The sequence below is a fragment of the Melospiza georgiana genome, chromosome 7, assembly GCF_028018845.1.
Source record: "Melospiza georgiana isolate bMelGeo1 chromosome 7, bMelGeo1.pri, whole genome shotgun sequence".
Lineage (NCBI taxonomy): Eukaryota > Metazoa > Chordata > Aves > Passeriformes > Passerellidae > Melospiza > Melospiza georgiana.
The window spans coordinates 29,040,765-29,059,271 of NC_080436.1; the positions used below are offsets into that span (position 1 = coordinate 29,040,765).

An 18,507-nucleotide genomic window follows, 5' to 3' on the forward strand; every position below is an offset into this window, starting at 1 on the left:
GGTATAATGTGTACAGCACCAGGTTATACATTTTGTACTGACAAGGATTTCTATTTTTCTGCAAAGCCTAACAAATTTTCTCTTCCTGGAGCAGAATGAAAAGTCTTCTTGTTAGTTTTCCCTCATGAAATATAAATATAGCTTCCAACAAATCTCATTGACTTTATATCAATGTCCGAGTTTTACTCTCTGTTCCTTGCCAATTCCAGCTGTTTGCAGTTCCTCACACAATGCCACTTACAGGTATCCCAGTTCCTACTCTGTGCATTCCTGTCCCTGCTCTCTTCCCCTCCTCCCTATGAGGAGACAACAGATTTCCAATAACCCAGTCAGCCCTGGGGAGAGAGTTGTTATCTGGGCTCTCATCAAATCAAGCATTTTGCTGGGGACAGATGAAGCCCAGAGGAGCCTTGCAAGGCTGCTGTGCTGCCCTGCTCCCTCCTCCCAGGCAGGCAGAGCCCTGCAGCCCATTCCTGGATGGCAGAGGGGGCTACAGTTAGAGGGACAGGGAGAAAAGGACTAAAGAATGAGAAACTGCAAATGATGAGAAAAGATCATCACTCAGAAGCTGTACATTTTGTTTTCACATCCATGGCAGAGAGCAGTGCTTGCTTCTGCAGGCTCTCTTGTTTTCCTTTCCCCACATAAGAACAATGCACTCCTGCTTTTCTGCAGCTGGAAACACTGTGAGAAGCATAACTTATCCCTGAGCTTTTCATATAAACTTTCTGCAGTTTGAGCTTGGAGTTGCCAGTCTTAGAGCAAATTGTGCTTCCTTTTTCAGACCTGAGCGAGAAGGGCCCTCTCACAGTGTGACAACAGGCTGGGTCTGGCAAGGGCAGCCACAAGTACCACACTTCTTGAAACCCTGCAGACATGATGGGCTCTGTGCACTCTGAAGAAGCTTCTGTCCTTCTGCCAAGACAGGTAAGGATGGTGTGTGTATCCCTGGTCCATTGTGAATGCCCATTCAAATGGTTTATCATTTTACAAGCAGAAATTTCAGTGTATATAGTCACGTGAATAAGGTCTTGTTTTAGCAGGGCATTTCAATTTGAAGTTGAAAAAGAACTTGCATGCTCTCTGAAATGACAGGCAGGCTTCCAGGCCAGTTTTGCATTAAATAGAAGTACCACCTTCTTTGCTGATATAGTATAGGAGTATCATTTTGTTATCACAGAAGACCCTAAGAAGAGTTTATGGTATTAGTTCAATATTCATGATCCAGTATAGATTAAACCAGCCAACAATTGATCTTTCCAATGCAGCAGAAAACCTCCCAGTCCTCTCCCCACAAACCAAACCAAATCAAACACAAAACCAAACAAAACTAAAGCAGCAACTATCAGGAAATTAGTATTGAAGTTATAATTTGAATATACTTTGGAGACAAGAAAAATAAAATAAGGCTTAATAAAAATGTAAAATGCAGGAAGATGGCACCTGCCTTGGGAAACTTTACACTGAAGCTTTAAACAAGAGACAACACATACATGGAGGCAGATAGGAATCAGAGCTGCATATCATCCCCATGAGTATCAGCTCATTGTCTACCCACAGTTACATTTCCCCCAGGTAACAGGGAAACTTTAGAAAAAGAAAGGAATTTACTGTGCCAAAAAATCTTTCCCATTCTCTTAGTAAAATTCTGAGCCAGCATTACACATGACATTGTTAATTCATTAAATATCACTGTGATTAATTACATTCAATAGATACGAGGTACATTCAGGTTCAGTGCAACTTCATTGACCCCAGAGCTGGTACAGCTGTTTAAATCAGGGCAGAAGTGGTCATGTACTACTTCCCACTTGGACTGAAACCAGGCATCATAAAGATATGAGTTGCATGAAACATGGTTTTAGGCTTCTATCTCCTAGTGATCATCCCACATGTAATTATTTTCTACATTCTAAAAGAGAAGCATATTTAAATGTGATTTTTTTTCCTGGTAGCTTCTACCTGTGAATATCCTTTGGAATACTCAAATGGGCCTTTTAATTTATCATAAGGATTTATGAAGATTTATAGAAATAAATTCTATAGGCATGAACAGAACAGACTGGAGCATTCCCCACTGGTTTTTCAACAATTTTCTTTTAAGATGTACTTTAATAAAGAATTACAGTCCATTTTCAGAACTATATCAAATATTTTCATAGCCACATTTGTGCCTTTTGAGGCTAGTCTAATTTCCAGATTCTTTCCATTGACCTAACAGAAATGGGACAGATCCCAGATTAGCAATCCTGGACTTGGTGGTGTGTCAATCTTTTATCATTGCGAGAGGTTTTTTCTAAAATTGTGATTAAAAGACCCTCTTTCCTTAGTCCTGAACATTTTGGAATATATCTTCTATATCCACATGATCGTGCTACAGCAAGATATAGTAAGTGCACGTTGTCATATATCCTTACATCCCTACTTGGTTTCATCCCTATCAAGTTGTACAAGAGCAGGAGGGAAGACAAGAGGGAAGGCTTGCACTTTGACCCGTTGTTCATATTTTGGTTCTTTTATGTGTACCAAATGTCAGTCATCCTGTCGTCTATTTAATCTCGGACACCTATGGAAGATTAAGAGAGGGCAGTTCAATGAGCAGAGCAGGAGAGGGAAGGATAGATGAGCTACAGCAGGCAGATAATGTAAAAGCCAACTCAAAGTTCTCAAAAAACTCCAGCCGTCACCAGCCATCGCCAGCCGTCATCCTTCAGACAAAAAGGAGGAGTTTCCATTCAGGCTTAAAAATCTCCATCTTCTAAAAGATTGGCATGTGAGAATTCTGGAAGGGAAAACTGTCCTTCTTTACATAACTCTGAATTAATCCTTTAATTCTTCCTTCTTTTGATTTTAAATATGTTCTTGGCCAGGAGTCTGGATGTACACATGTTTATAACTGTGCAGCAGGAATTTAGAACATATCTAGTGTTATTGTTTTGCCAGCTTGTCGTTTTGATCCATCCAAAACCCCGTTATTCTAACCTATCTCCTAAGCTGCTGGGTCATCTTTCCCAAGTAAAGTAACCTGGGAATAAAAGTGAGCTTTGTTTTTGGAGATCAAAGACTTTTTTTGATCCCTCTTTTGGTAACCAAAGCCTCTTCTCCCTTGCATGGTGCTCATCAGTAGTAGGTGCAATGAAACTCCTCTCTGCACAAAATTGTCCACTTGGATGGGGAAGGTTGTGCTGCTGTGCCAGCACCGACTGCATGTGTACCACGGAGAGAGGAGAGAATTTCTTTGGATAAAACACTGAGTGCATATTAATACAAGACTTTGACCAAAAAAAAAAAAGTTGCAGTGTTGGTGGTTGGCAAAATAATCTGCCTCACAGTCCTTCCCAGGCTATCTGAATGGAATAAATGCGATTTGGGAGTGCATGGTGAGCCAGTTGTCACCCTCAGATACTAGCCTTCTAATGACATCCAGAAAATAAGGAGGGAAAAAAGAGAAGAAAAAAATGAGAAAAAGATATGTGCGCAAAATTTCAGACAGAAGGCACCCAAATTGGTAGCTGGTTTTTGGGATTAAAAATGTAGTATGAAGCAGTCCAGCCAGGTTGCTTTGCACAGGCTAGAAGAGGAAGGTTTCTGAGTGGTTTGTGCTCATTTTCCACTTGCCCGGACCTGGGATGCGTGTCGGGCAAATCCGCTGGCAAATGTTAACACTGCCCAAGGGACTGAAAGTGAAGCTGGGGGCTGATGTGGCATGCGGTTGCCATGGTACTGGCCATAATCCTGCCGGAGTCAGATACCCTGATGATACGGCGAGTTTGAGCTTGCTCTGGAGTACAGCGCAGTGACCCTTCCCAACAGCATCTGGTTGCGTTTTAAACTTTTGATAAATTCCATAGCCAAAGAAATCAAAACAATTTAAATAACAAGCCCAGCCTGGCCAAAGTCCAAGTTCAGGCTGCTGCGTTTCTCATTGGTACTGCTGTTTAATGTAGAACGGAGCAAAAGCGAAGATAATCGGGGTGGGAGCAGGGCACTTTTTGGAGATTCTTTCTCCCCTCCTCGTAGCCTTAGTCCCAAAACAAGAGGATGAAACTAGATTCAACCTCCGGTGCGGCTGCTTATCGCGTTTAGGGAACAGTCTATAATGAACGCGTTTCTCCCCCTAGATGTTCCTGGCGGGTAAAGCCGCCCGTGTGCGAGGATGTTCCGCGGAGCTCTGCTGCCTCCAGCCCTGCTGTGGCGGGGGCTTGAAAAAGTCGCGCAAACTCGCGGGGAAAAAGCAACCACCAAAGTTGGAGGGAAACCACCCCCAGCTCCATCCCCGCCTCTCCGCGAGCGAATCTGCACAAGCCAAACTTGTGCTGTTTGGGGAGGGGGGGCAGCTTTCCTCGAGAAGGGGATTTGTGTGGGCTCGCTGCAGATGCGCTCCAGCTGAGCGCGGTGTGCGGGGGCTCCCGGCGCTCCCGAGCGGCGCGGCCGGGCCGGGCTGGGCTGGCGGAGCGGATCCACCGCGCCCCACAGAAAGCCCCGCACCCGAAATGGTGCGGTTCGCTGAGGCGAGGGGGCGAGCCGGGATGAAAGGGGCTGGGGGGAGGAGAGAGAAGATCCGGAGCGGTGCGCTGCTCCCGCGCCAAAAGGGTGGAAAGGTTTAGATTTCCCTTTTTTTTTTTTTTTTTTTTTTTTTTTTCTTAAAGGGCGGGTGGAAGAGAAAACAGACCCTAGAGCCAGTTTTCCTCTTGTGTCAGGGCTTGAAAGCGCTCCAGCGTCTTCCTGCAGGCTGCTCAACTTCATCTCTCGTGTGTGTGCATGTGTGCGTATATCTATTATATACATAAAGTAGGTGAACGTGTGCGCGCCGTGTCCCGCCGGCGGCCCGGGCGGATGGGCAGCAGGAGCCCCTCACCTCTGCACGCCGCCCCCGGCCCTCCACAGCGCTCCCTCGCTCCCTCCCTCTCCCCGTCCTTCCCCGCCCGCCTCCGCGGAGCTGCTCCGCGCCTGCCGCCGGGAGAGCACCGCGCCGCCGCCGGGATCCGCGGCAGCTTTTGGCGAGGAGCGGAGCGGAGCGGGGGAGCGGCACAAAAGGGAAGGACGGAGGGAAAGTCCCTCCCACGCCCCCCTCCCCCAAGTTTATGATGGGGGTCCGGAGGAGCAGCGCTGCTCCGCGGCAACCGCTCGTCTGCTGAAAACTTGCTGCTCCGCTTTTTGGGTAAAGTTGATGCTTATTGTGTCTTTTCATTGTGCTTTTTATTCTTTTTCTTCCTCCCCTCCTCTCCTCCCGCTTTGGCTGGAGCTGCCCTGCGCCGGTGGGTGGTGTGTGTGAGGGAGGGTGCAGTTTGGTGAGGGGCTCTCCTCGCTGCGGGTGCTCAGGGGGGCCCATCCCGTGTGTCCCCCGAGCTCGCAGGTGAGCGGGGAGGATGGGGCCGCGCGTGTGTCCGCCGTGTCCCCCCCTTTCCCCGCCAGACCCCTCCGGGACCGTGCCTCCACGGCCATTGTTTTTCCCGGGGGCTGCGGTGACAGTCCCAGCCCTGGGCTGCTGCCGGGACCGTCTTGCCCTGGCTCCCGGAGGACGGCAGAGCTCCCCAAAGCCAGAATAGAGTTTGTCTCTTTTTTCAGAGGAAAAATGAAGTTGCCCCCTCGCCTCCTTGTCATCCCCCCATCCGGGAGGGGCAATCTTTCGACAAGTATATTTGCTGAGGAATTTAAAAAATTCCCTGCTGCAACTTGATCCCTGTGTGATGAGGAGCGGCTTGGAGAGACCCGGACTCCAATCCTATTAAGGACTTAGAGAGTTGAGAGTTTTTTCCCCCGGACTCGGTGGCTTTAAAACAATCAGGGAGGAGGGGAGGGAGATGGGCTCATCTAGATGCCTTTTCTGCCTCAAGTGATTGCCATCATTTCCTGGGAAACCTGACTTTTCCAGCGCGGGGGCTTAGGGTGATTTATCAGTGGTCCTGCTGCCGGCTTTTCCGAGGTTTACGGGCTTATTTATTTATTCATTCATTTAGCTAACCTGCAGCCAGGGCTTCAAAACTTGCCGGGCCGGGGCTGAGCCGCGGGTGCGGTGCCCCCTCCGCGGGGCGGGACCCGGCTCGGCCCCGCTGCATGGCCCGGGTGCCCAAAGGCCCAGGCGTGGGGTCACCGCCGGCCGGGGCACTGAAACTTGTGTCTCCTATAGCTGCCCTCGCGTTTCGTACTGCCCCAGGTGCTGGAAAACTTGGTGCTTACAGAAATTAGCATTTTATTGGTGTATGGTGTTTATATTTTTACGGCCACAGATAAAGGCGCTAGTTGTAAAAGCTTGTCTACCCCCTACCAATCCCCTTTTTTTTTTGCTTTTTCTTTTTATTCTTTTTTTTTTTTTTCAACTGAGGCTCTTGGGATGTACAAGAATTTGAAAGTAAGCGTTACTAGCATGTGCATAAAACAGCATTTAAACAAATATTGTATTGGCATGCGCTGTGGAGTTGGTGCCAAAAAAGTTAAGTAAATAAGCCATGAAATTCAAAATACACACAAGTGGAATAGACTGATTTGTTGTAAGACTTGCTGATTTTATCTGCTTGTTCTAGCTACCTTGCTTTAAGAAAAACTTTGGAGGTCTTTTTGGGGTTGGTTTTGTTTTGGTTTTTTTAAGTTCTAAATCTAATAAAATTAACTTCATTAGAAAAGAAACTAAATTCATCTGGAAAAGAGGATTGTGCTAGATAATTAACTAATTGTTTATACTGCTGAGACGTTTGAATTGCGCGATAATTGCTGCATACAGCAACTACAGTTGGTGAATTGGTTTGGTTCAGCTTTTCTGATGGGTGGATATGGTAATTTGTATTTGGGCTGTAACGTCAGGAAATGGTGACACCTGTCAAACTTTGAATTGCAATAAAAATGTAGTATTGAATGTTATTGCAAAACTGACAACTTTTAAGAAGCGAATGAAATTCATTATGGCTTTTCCACTGTAAACAACTCCTGGAAATTTGTCATTTGATTGAAAGCATGACCTATCTGTAGCACTGCAAAGTGCCTGATTGACTGAAGATGAACTTGTTAATCTATAGGTATGTGTATATCCAACCTCTGGTGTGTGTTTGTGAAAGAGTTGATCTTTAAAGCAAGTTGAGGTAAGATTCACTTGATCTCGAATGTTGTTATTGCTTAAAGTATGTGACTTTGAAGTGCCCAGAAATGCAACTGCTGTTCTTCAAAGGAAAACAGATCTCGAGGACTGTTTCCAACTTCCTTTCAGTGTCTTTCTTTTTTTTTTTTTCTCCAGTGTGTCAATGGGGATGTATACAGATGGACAAATACTATTTGTGTTAGGTCATTCAATTAGAGAAAAATTAGAGCCATAGAAGAATTTGAACTAGATGCATATGTCAATATAAATCTAGCATAATTTCACTGAAGCTGCTCCAGGTTATACTTGGATAAAAGAGAATAGAACTTGACCTCAGACATCCAATACATAGCAGCTTGTGTTCCCAAATGTCACACTGAAGTCACATTTAGAAAAGACAGCCTTCTGGCTGCATATAGATAATGAGCAGTATTTTTGTCATTGTTTTGAAAAGCAGTGTGAACTTCAATGTCAAAGAACCATTTTTGATTATGTTTTCTGTGATTCTAATGATCTTACAAGTTTATACCACAACTTCCCTTTCAGTGGCACAGTTGTATAGAAGCTGCACAGGCTCTGGGGCTGTGTGATCAGCTGTACACAGAAAGGGTTATGTAGTTGCTACAGTTTTGTCTGACTTGAAAATACATTTTTCATGAACCGATACTTTATTTCTATTGAGAATGTTTGAATTTTTCAGTCCTCTGGACCCATCTCTTTTTTAGTTTAAGGATAGGGTAGAGCATATGACCTAATAGCAGTTTCATTATTCTCATTCTCTGTTTGCAAGTTAACTTGGTTAACTGCCTGCCCCTGTTTTTGGTGCCCTACTGTAAGCCAGTTGTTTGCCCTGTAGTCTGAAAGGTACACAGATACTTCATGCTTTTGTACTCTGAGAAGTGCTCTGTTCATAGTGAAGTTTCCAGTGCAGATTAGTGAAGGCAGTGGATTCAGTAAGCAGTCACCAAAATCTGTATATATTTGTGGAGCAAACACCTATCTATTGCCCCATCACAAAGCCTCCACTTAATAATCTGGCCAAGGATTTCAAGGCAGTGAGTTTTTTCAAAGAAGCTACTTAGGAACATTAGATGTGACTATAGCATCAAACTAATTAGTTGCCACTCCATTTCTATGAAGCTTCTAGGGCTTTATAGAAATGCAATATTTGCACTTCTCACTTGCTGCTGAGGCACTGAGGTTAAGCGGTCTCTGCTTTTTGTCCGCTTTCTTGCTGATGGGAAAGATTCCAGGGCATTGTTCGAGAGCTGCACAACCCCCTTATGTACCTGGGTAAATATTTTAAACAGTTGCACATTTGGACAACTTGCCACAAAGCATTAAGTGGTATTTAGGGTTTGCTTCAGCTCTGCTGCCAGGACCCTTGTAAAGAAAACCAAAACAACTTGTAGGTATTTGGGAATTAATTAATGCAACACTAAATAAAATAACAGCAAAGAATGAATCCTCCTATGAATGACAGCAAGAAGGCATCGTGTTAGAAAGGCAAATAATACATGTGTGCCTATGCATATCTGCATGTATGTACACACATTTGTGTGCATGCATGGAGTGTGCACAATTCATGATCTGTGCATACAGCAGATCCCATATATATGCATCTTCTAGAAACTAACTGGTGTTTGGTGTAAAAGGAATGAAAAATTGCATCTTGCATGGCAGTCTTGATAGTTCAAGAGGCAAAATTGCAGGTTTCCCTTGTGAACAAGTGACTGGAATGGAAATAGTGGGTAATCAGGTCAAATTTTCTACAGACCAGCTCCAGTTGGGAGTGGATACATGTTCGATGTGTGTAGTCCAGGAGAGGCCACGGAACTTTTGTTCATTCGCTCTTGGCTACTGTAAAACCACAACCCATAATCTTTAACTTCTTATAAACAAAGTGAACCCAAATGCACTAAAGATGAAATGTGCTGCACAAAGGGAACAGGTAAATTATCCTTTAATTTAGAAGGTCAGAGCTGTAAAAATTGTTTGGGATTTATGAATATTCAGTATTACAGCAAAAAGAGGCCTTAGTGCCTGGAAGTGGACACCCAAATTAGAAAAAAATTGAAAATAGGCTCCCTTGGGCTCCTATTGTAATGAGTGGAAGCGTTTCTGATACTGTCATGGGCATGACTGCCCAAATACATTAGTCACTGGTGAATCTTTTCTTATCGTTTCACAATTATTTGTGATTGGCTGTCACCTTTCTGCAATTATAAATATTCTAAGAGGAAACAATACAAATTAGAACTGTAGGTACCAGGATCTTTGTACTGGATGTATTTCTTTTTACTTTCTAAGTGTTCTTTTTCATATGAAAAGAGTCTTGCAGCTTTATCCTTATTCAAGTCTTTTCTTTTTGTATCTACTGGGGAGAAAACCATTAATTTTGAGGAATGGTGAGAGTAAGCCTTAAGCTGTCTTTGACATTTTAGTTTAACTTGAATAGGTTAATTTTTTTTTCTTTTTTAAGAAAACAAGTTGGTGGGAAGTGTGTTTTAACTGTGAGCGCCCGATTTCGACCATTAGCATAAGAAAAAAAGTTTTAGTGCATTTACTATTGTATTGAATGAAGAGTTCCAACAGTCAGGGAAAAGAAAGTAAAAGGCTGTAAAGAAATGATGGTCTATTCAGATTATTCAGCAGCCCAGAGCTCTGGTCATCTGCCTCTGAAATCTGTGATCGGGATATCACTTTTATCTTCCTGTGCCTTTCTCTCCTCTATTTCACATGTTCACTTTTGTCAAGGTTTATTGATCACGTTTTCTTCTCTGCAAATCTGTGGAAAATTTAATGAACCAAAAACAACTGAGAAATAAAAGGAACTTTTTATTCATTAGTCACTAGATTGAATTTTGTTCCATAGTCACTACCCTCTTGCCTCCCATGTGCCTCATTGTGTCACTCCTGCAGCGCTTACAGTATGTACAGTGGGGATGGCCACATTATTAATTCTCTTCCAGGGAAAAGTTTGTTTAAAGTTGTGAACTCATGGCAGCCCCAGCTCTGCTCCTTGGCTTTTCCCTGCCTTCCTGACATTTGGATTCTTGACTGTGGTGCTTCTGTCACTAAATACCTTTAAGTGTTTATTCGGCAGAGCATTTACCTCTTCAGGAATTAAATGTATTTGCTGCCTAGCAATTAAATCCAAATTTAAATGATTGCAGATTAGTAGTAGTTATTTACAGTCCTGATTGTTTTGGTCCTGTGATCCTTGTTCATTACACATCTGCTTTGCCGTGGTGCTGCCCCAGAGCGCTTTGTGATGCAAATGCTTTTGTTAACTTACAAATAGTTTCAGTATCTAGATCATCTCAGGTGACATATTTAAGTCGCTTCTTTTTTCCCAGATGGACTTTAAAAAAGCTGTAATTAAATGTGGCTTCCAGTATGATTAAGCTTTGCTAACATTTTCCATGGAATGCTTTACTTGAACTCTGGCACTTTCTGAACTTGTCACTGGAAGATTTTTCAATAAACGCCCCTTTTAACATTAATTTCATTTCATTTAGTGCAGCTTGTAAGTGTAGGGAAATGAGTTAAAATGAAGCATATATCTGCCTGAGAGATTACTTGGATGTTTCTTAATTGTTAAGAACTTTACTGCTACCCCATGGTAAATGCAAAGTCTAAGTCCCAGAGGAAGCAAAACCATAGAGTTCTGTAGAACAGTCCTAAATACTCTCCCAATGAATAGTAGCATCAATCCTGATACTTTTAAAGGATGATCTAAAAGCCACAAAAGGGACTCTGGACTTGGGTTTGTAATTTCAGCTATAGTGATGGCACATCTGTTTTTCTGTGCATGGAGTGACTCTCTGTTCTGTAGGAGTAGGCACTTGCAAGCTTCAGCTGCCTGTAAATCTAGAGAGAGGACTTTGTGCCCAGCAGAATGAGCCCTGCTGGAAAAATCTGGGCTTCTGGGGGGTGGGGGGGAATAGTAATAAAGCATCTCCTATCCCCTGTGAAATGTAGGATTTTAGTGTAGATAACCCATTCACATGAAACTAATGAAATCTGTCCAGAGCAAGACAGACCCCTTCTGTGGGATGCCGTGCTGCTCAGGGGAAGCCGGTGCGGGTCCAGCCCCTCGGAGAGGAGCCCCCCGTGGTCACAGTCCCTCACCCCTGCCAGGAGGTGGCAAATACCCCCGGCAGGGCACCAGCTGGTTCTTCCCACAATCTGCAGGGGATGCTTAGCTGCACAGCGGAATTCCTGCAGTGGCACTGGGAAAACTTCCCGTGTTACCAATGCAATTCAGAAGAGTGGAGATTCTGTAATATTACAGTGCTGTGGCTTATATTCATCACTAAGAGCCTTAAATACCCAGTCTCTGGAAGTTAAATCCTGTTTTGTTTAACTGTATATTTGATGATTATAGTCTATTCAAGCAAGCAGATCACCTGGAAGTTGTTTAGCGCTGTGTTAAGCAGTTTGATTCCGTCGCTAAAATTCATTGAAAACCCCTTGAAAACATCTCAGCATTTCTTTTTTTTCAGCTTGGAAAGTGGCATTCCTAGCTAGAATCAGTGTATTGCTCCCCTCCACGCTGACCTGAGGAGCTCTGTTAGAGCCCTTTTATCACACCGTCTTTAAAAGCAAGGTCTGTTGATTGCAGCGGTGTTAAAAGAGCATCATTTCCCAACACCAAGATCGCTCCTTTTCACAGCAATGCTCAGCAATGCCCCTTTGTGCGGGGGACAATGCAATAAGTCAGACAGGACTTTCTGAGACACCTCTATAAGGAACTGTAAGGGCTGCTGAAGTACACTTGTGTTAAGTTGAATTGATTGAAATTTAATGGCTGTTAGTAGCTATGAATGGTAATGATTTTCTAGAGTATCTTCACCATGCTTGACATTAATAACTGTAGAGTGTGTATGTGTGACGCTAGTATGTTAGTCATTTTTAAAGATGCTTTCCCCAGCCCTCTTTTCCATAATTTAGTTGTTTTGATGCTTCAGAAAAGAAAAAAATCTTGTGCTTTGAAGAGCACGTACATCTTGTCAACATAATTTTGTGCTCAAGATTTTTATTTTTTCCAATTCTAACATAAATCAGACTACAATACAGTGAGAGTGATGAATTTGTTTTACATGCCATCAAGAATTAATGGTATGCAAATAAAAGCTTTACAGGTGCCATGATTTACTTAATAATTTCAAGTTCTAATATTTAAGCTCATTCATTATGTTTGAGTAAAAAAAATAACACAGCATGTTCATATTTTAAAATGTGAAATGTGAGATTTGTGTGCATTTGCTGTGTGTAGTTGCTGTGTAAGCACATTTGATGGCTAAGAAAGAATCAATCAGTGTTTGCATTCGGCATCCTATGCCTGTAGATGTTACAGAGACATTTCAAAGAGAATAATCAAATATTTGTATGTAAGGAGAGGAAGAGGGTGGTGAAATATCCTTCACAGATACAAAGAAGCAGAAAACCGCCAAAGAAAACTTTTCTGGCCTTCAGAATTTGAGCGGGGCAGCACAGTTTTGCTATGCAAAGTGGCCTTTATTTCATCCTGAGCCGTTTGCTCCCAGACCTGCCGCCTTTGCCGCGCGGGGAGGATGCACTGAGGAGCTGGTGAGAGCTGTAGGCATCCTGGGTCAGAGGTGAATGGGAATGTGATGGCAGGGTTTGCAGGCTTTGATATGATTTTTAGTGTGCTTCCCAAAGGCTAAGGACAAGGGGGAGAAAGTTTGACACATAAATACATCTTGAATCTCTGAAGATAAGAATAGATTTTGATTTTATTTCTCAAAAATTGAGGTCACAGTGGCCTGATGACAGGCTGAAAGCCCATCACTCAATTTTTTTTTCTGTTTCTTACTTTTCTTTATATTTTTTTTCTATATGAACAGACAGATTCTTATTTTTGATACATTGTACACATCGAGTTAGTGACAGCATATTCAGGTTTTGAAGTTTGTGGGCCCAGGATCAAGGTTTAGCACCAGCATTCAGGCCTCCCTGCCCAAACAGTAGTAATTTTACTGATAATGCCATAAAAGAATCAAACCTCTTAAATTTGGTAACAGTGAATGAAAAGTGAATCTTTATAAAATGCAAGAGGGTCACATTTCTGGGATTGCTACAGCTCATAGTTGGGGGAGTAGGCTCAAGAATTGCTCCTTGACCTCTTCAAGCGCAGGGGACCATTGGCCAGGGAGCAGAGTGGTACTTGGCTTTCAGTAATTTTGACAACTTCTCCTTTTGCTCTGTGTTCTTGAGGAACTTGGAGGAGAAACTCATTCGGATGCCCCATTCAAGCCAAGGATTTAGCTGGGTGTTAAAGGGCCATTTGGGAAGTGGCACACAGTGTATGTACCGTGATCAAGTTAATTATGTTGCTTTGGCAACCCCTGCTTTGGTATTTCCTGGCTAGGACTCGTTGATGGACTCATATTCCAATATCTGGAGTCATCAACACTAAAATCTTCTACAAAACCAGGTCAGTGTTGTAAAAAAGTTGCAGAAAAAAGAGATGGAGGATTTTTCTGAGAGTGTTAACAATTCATTGTTTTACATGCTTTGTGTTGAAGTAAGTTTCTGTTTAGAATTTTAAAGTATAATTCCATTGTAGGAAATACAGTAGCAATATAATTGCTTTTACAGTGGACTCCAAGTGATTGTTTTAGAATTCCTTTTGTGGAGAATTTCAGCATTTTGAGGTTTTGTTTCAATTCACAATAAGTCATATTTGGAAATCTTACATTTCTTTGTAACTGCAGTAACTGGATTCTTAACTTACTGCTTCTGAGAGCTGTGAGGGAGCAGCAGGGCTGAGCACAGCACATGTGTTTCTGAACCACGGCCATGGCCAATTTTTCATGCTTGATTTATTGTGTGTGCAGTTGGGGTCTTTTCCCCATTTTCTGCAGAGAAAAGGGAATGAGGAGGGAAACATTGTGCGTATTGGGGTTGCATTATCCCAACAAAGCTTGCAGTTCTTTAGAGACCTTGCTGCAGCACTCTAAATCTCCATTTCCTATTTGAGAAAATGTTCCTACTTCTGCATATAACTCCAAGGCTTCTGGCAGGGGTTGGTAAAATTTAAACTATGTGTTGGACTTCTTTTGAGAAATTGACTGATGCTGGAGGTGATTTCATCCCTCTGGGTCCAAGCACATGGGGGAAGTGGGCGTTGAAAGGCAAGTCTAGATCTGTATTGAGAGGACGGGGATGAAATGGGGCAGTGCTGGAGGTTGCACCATTCTCCCAGGAGCATGCACGGTGAGGGGTCTTCCTCTTCTCCATTCCAGAGGGCATTTCCAAGGTGCAGATGGCAGGAGCATCTTTGCCAATGCATTTGTTTCCTTTAATCTCTTCTCAGAGTAGAGGGACACCTGAGAATCAGACTCCACCCAAGCTGTTGAAGGTGGGAGATAAGATTGGCTTTCTTGGTAGAGAGGAACTCACTGCTTGTGAGTTGGTGTTGCTCTCTGCCGCCCACTTTGGGCTGGCCCATTTCTGGTCACTGTGGGTTTCTCTGCACTGGATGTTGGCTTTCCAGGGATGCACTGCCTCAGTTTAGGCTGGAAACCTTTAGTGCATTGGGTACAGTCAGGTGATGAAATGCTCCAGCTGTCAGACTGAGGAAGGGGACACAGAACAACTTGGGACCACTAACCCTGGTCATTTTGGTGTCTTCCTCCTTTGCTGTTGAAGATGCAACTTTTCAGCCTCCTGCCATCACCCTACTCCCTCCTCCTGTTATTGCACGTGGAATAAGTAGTGCATTCATGGGGTTTGCCAAAATCAGATCTCCAGTGAAGTGTAAGACCTTCCAGTGGAAGTGAAGAAGGCAACCACTTGGGATGTCTTCTTCAAAGTGACTTCTCCCTCCTTTGCTCAGTCACTCTCTTCTGCTGGCATGGTGCAGCCCAGGAGCTGCTGCCTGGGACTGGCAGGCTGTTAGCCCTGCTCTAAGGAAGGGGGAGCAGTTGGGGGATTTTATCTGGTTTATTTTTTTGCTCTCTTGCCATGTGTTGTTGGGTTGCTAGGATGAGGTCTGTGGTCCTGGTGTGCTTTCTGGGTGTGCTAAACCACTCGTCCCACGAACCTCCCATGTAGGCTGGACGGGGAGTCCTTGGTGCAGCAGTTCAAACAGAGTGCAGAGCTGCAGGTGCTCTTTTGCTGGCTGAGTGCTTCAAATGTCACACCTATCCTCGGCTTAACGTCTGTGCTCTTTCAACATCTCATGTGAGCTAATGCAGTTTAGGCATCACCCATTTCTCTCTCTCTCCCTGGAGGTTACAGATTTCCAGACACCCTTGAGATGGAGTTTTAAGGTCATCAGTGGCATTTTTAGGTCACAGAACTGCAGGACCTTGTCTTCTTGCTGGCTAATCAAATGACTAATTAGTTCACATATCGCTGCTGTTATCTTTCTCTCTAGCTTTGGTTCAGCTCTGCAGGATGAAGCCTGCTAGGAGATGACATCTGAGAATTACTTGATTGGAAACTTAGAGGCAGATATGGTCAAGGGAGTCCATATGAGCAATCACTGGTGCCGGAGTTAGTCTCTGTACCCCAATTCATCCATGTATATTAATGCATCTGTCAAAGCACAGTACTTAAAAACAGCTTTGCTCTAAGCCTTTCTATGATTATGGCAGTGAATACTCAAAATATGCAGTACTCTTAATACCATTGTAATTTGAGTAATATGCACAAGGCTGTATTTTAACAGATGTAGCTGTATACATATATTTTAATTTTATTTTAATCTGTGAGCAATTTTACATCTGGGCATTTTATCCTGCACCCTCTTAAATGCTCACAAACAGGGACTTGGGCAGTGCAAGCCTTTGTGCGTATCACAGCCACATTAACCCACTTTATTTCACACTTTTCTCAGGTGTTGATGGCATCTGGTTGTGACAGATGCTTTCTGATAAAGCCTTCAGATCAACATGCCTTTGGAGACATCAGTGCTCTGTGTTGGTACTTGCAGACTGCTGTATCCAAATACTCTTCTTTAATTGTCTTATTAAGTAGAGAATTAAGCTGTGTGCTTTGACTGTTTTGGTGCCAGTGATTCTTATTGCAGGCTTTGGCACGGCACCACGTTGTGTTTTAAAGAGACAGCATCACTTTAATGATGTGGGAATTGAGTTGGAGGATAAAAAATCCGCTGAGAAAATGGCTGACTGAAAGTACAGTACGTAAAATCTGATTTTATGTTCCACCCCTCAGACTATTAGGTGGGGGGTTTAGTTCAAATGCCTGCAATGATTTAAGAAATAAAAAGCAGAAATTCTTCCTGCTGCCAGACCACAGGCTCCTCAGCGCCAGACTTGCAGACGAATGTCACATGTTGCTGTATGTTTTGAAAGCATACCATGTGTTATTCTTTAGCTGTCTCAGTCTTCCCCCCCAGCTATATCATCTTCCCTCTAGCCAATCTCACAGAAAAACTTCTAATGAAAAAACTTTCCATTCCCCCCGTCCAACACAGACCCTAGGATGTGTTCTCCTGTACCTGTCTGTCCACGTGAAGGTCTCTGCCCACAAACTTGCAGAAGTGATTTTAACTTGACTTCATGTAACTCTGCCTCTTATGCTTTAAATCAGGCACTTTTGACACTGATATTGCAGCTTATGTTGTGCGTTAGGATCAAGAGCTCACAAATGACTAAACATATGGTTAAAACTTTTTTTTCATTAAATATAATATGTTTCAGTTTAACTCAGCTGTGGGTCTAGATAACAAACCTCCACAGTTTGCCATTAGAATAATTGCATTTCCAGAAACAATTTTTTACTCCTTCTTTTCTACTGTCTTGGATTAATGTTTCCTCCAGCTAATGACAGGACTGGACATGCAGACTGGATTAGAGCATAGTGTGAGTACTATGAGCTGAACATGCTGGCATCTCGCTTTATTGCCTGCAAGGTTAAGCGGTTTACTGTGAGGTCGCAAGAAGTAAACTGAAAGCAAAAAGGCAAATTAATCCAGATCTCTTGGGTTCCGTCAGTGACGAGCGTGGCTCCCAGGGCGTTTGCCTCTGAAATGTTGTTTTGCCCGTCCCCCCAGCAGTGGAGCTTTCTGACTCATGACCAACTTGTGCTTAAATGGGAGGTCAGAGTCCAGCCACCCCTCGGGTAGCCGGGTGTCACTCCAGCAGTGTGGCCACGGGATGCCGCTCCTCCTCCTCATCTGCAGTGCCAGGATGAACGTGGCAGAAAAGTTGGCAGCAGCAGCCTGGTGCTGCAGCTCTCCTGAATGGCAAAGGCTGCTTTGCATTAGAGCTGCTCCCTGGGGCTGCCTCCTTGCAGGAGGTCTGCTCCCAATTTCAGCAGGGGTAGGAAGCAGCCAGCACTTGTGCTCGACATCTCTATTAAGTTCACTGTACCAAGGAAAAAAACTCAGGAAAGCCACTGCTTGGGTTTCTGCAGAAAAGAGAGTTGAATTGGTCCAGTGGCAGAACTGCAGATCACTTCTCTGATAAGCAAGAAGCTGCTGGGGAATAATGTTAGGATAAAGGATAGGGCTGCAAAGACCAGAGCAGATGTTGCAAGGGATCGTACATGCATCACACCCACGTGTGCTAGCTAGACCACTGCTGAAAATTCATCATATTTTATTTGTATTCCTTTTATTTTTCCTTTTTGTTTGTTTATTTGTTTGGAGTTATTTGCTGGTTTTTGGGGGGTTTTTTGTGGTTTTTTTGGTTGTTTTTTTTTTTTTTTTTGTTTTTTTGTTTTTTTTTTTTTTTTCTTTTTAACACTGCCATGAATGGGATTTATGCACGTACCTGCATCCAGCTGTACCTTGTACTTGTAGGTGGTATTTCCACCTATGAGCTTAGGTGCTGAGTGTGCCATCTGATGTCACAGTTTGCAAGTGGACTGGTCATACTGGGCACTGAATGTCTGCTCACTTATTGCACACAAAAGCTTAGATCTGAATCCATGTTGGAAGGCTGGATCACAGCCTGTGTCTTAAGCATGTTGGGCTTGTAATTCTCTTTTCAGTAGAAATGAAAGATTTATTGGTTATCTATGAAAACAATAATAGAAAGTTTGTGTTTCATGCTTAGGTATAGTTATGAGTGTGGTGCTCGAATGATGAGGTGTACTGTGTTCAGAAAGAAACCTGGTACCATCCCACATAAGTGCAGGGCTTCCACTGGACTGTGTCTCTGACAGATCAATTTGACAACTCCTGCTTTACTGGGACCCCAGTTCCTCATGTTTCCTGGGGAGCTGCAGTGTTCAACTGGACTCAGCAAACCAGCTGTGTTGTAGTGGTAGAAATATTGCAGGGACGTGACAAGTGCCCTGCTGGGACCATCAGCCTCAGGCAGAGTGACTGCTGGATAGGGAGCTGACTGTATAGCTTGTATCTGTGGGGAGGAAAAATGAGTGTTGTGTTTCTCCTCTTGAAGTCAGTGTGAACTTCACCAGAGTGCCACAAC

The 18,507-nt window shown here is 43.5% G+C and overlaps 1 protein-coding gene across 1 annotated transcript in view; it reads left to right on the top strand.

Moving 5' to 3' along the window:
* Positions 1–5,095: 5,095 nt before the first annotated feature.
* GLI2 (GLI family zinc finger 2) overlaps positions 5,096–18,507 on the top strand; it is a 187,633-nt gene continuing 174,221 nt past the window's right edge. The window contains exon 1 of the mRNA XM_058028387.1: positions 5,096–5,161. The gene's annotated coding sequence lies outside the window, so the exon portion shown is untranslated. The remainder of the gene's footprint in view (positions 5,162–18,507) is intronic.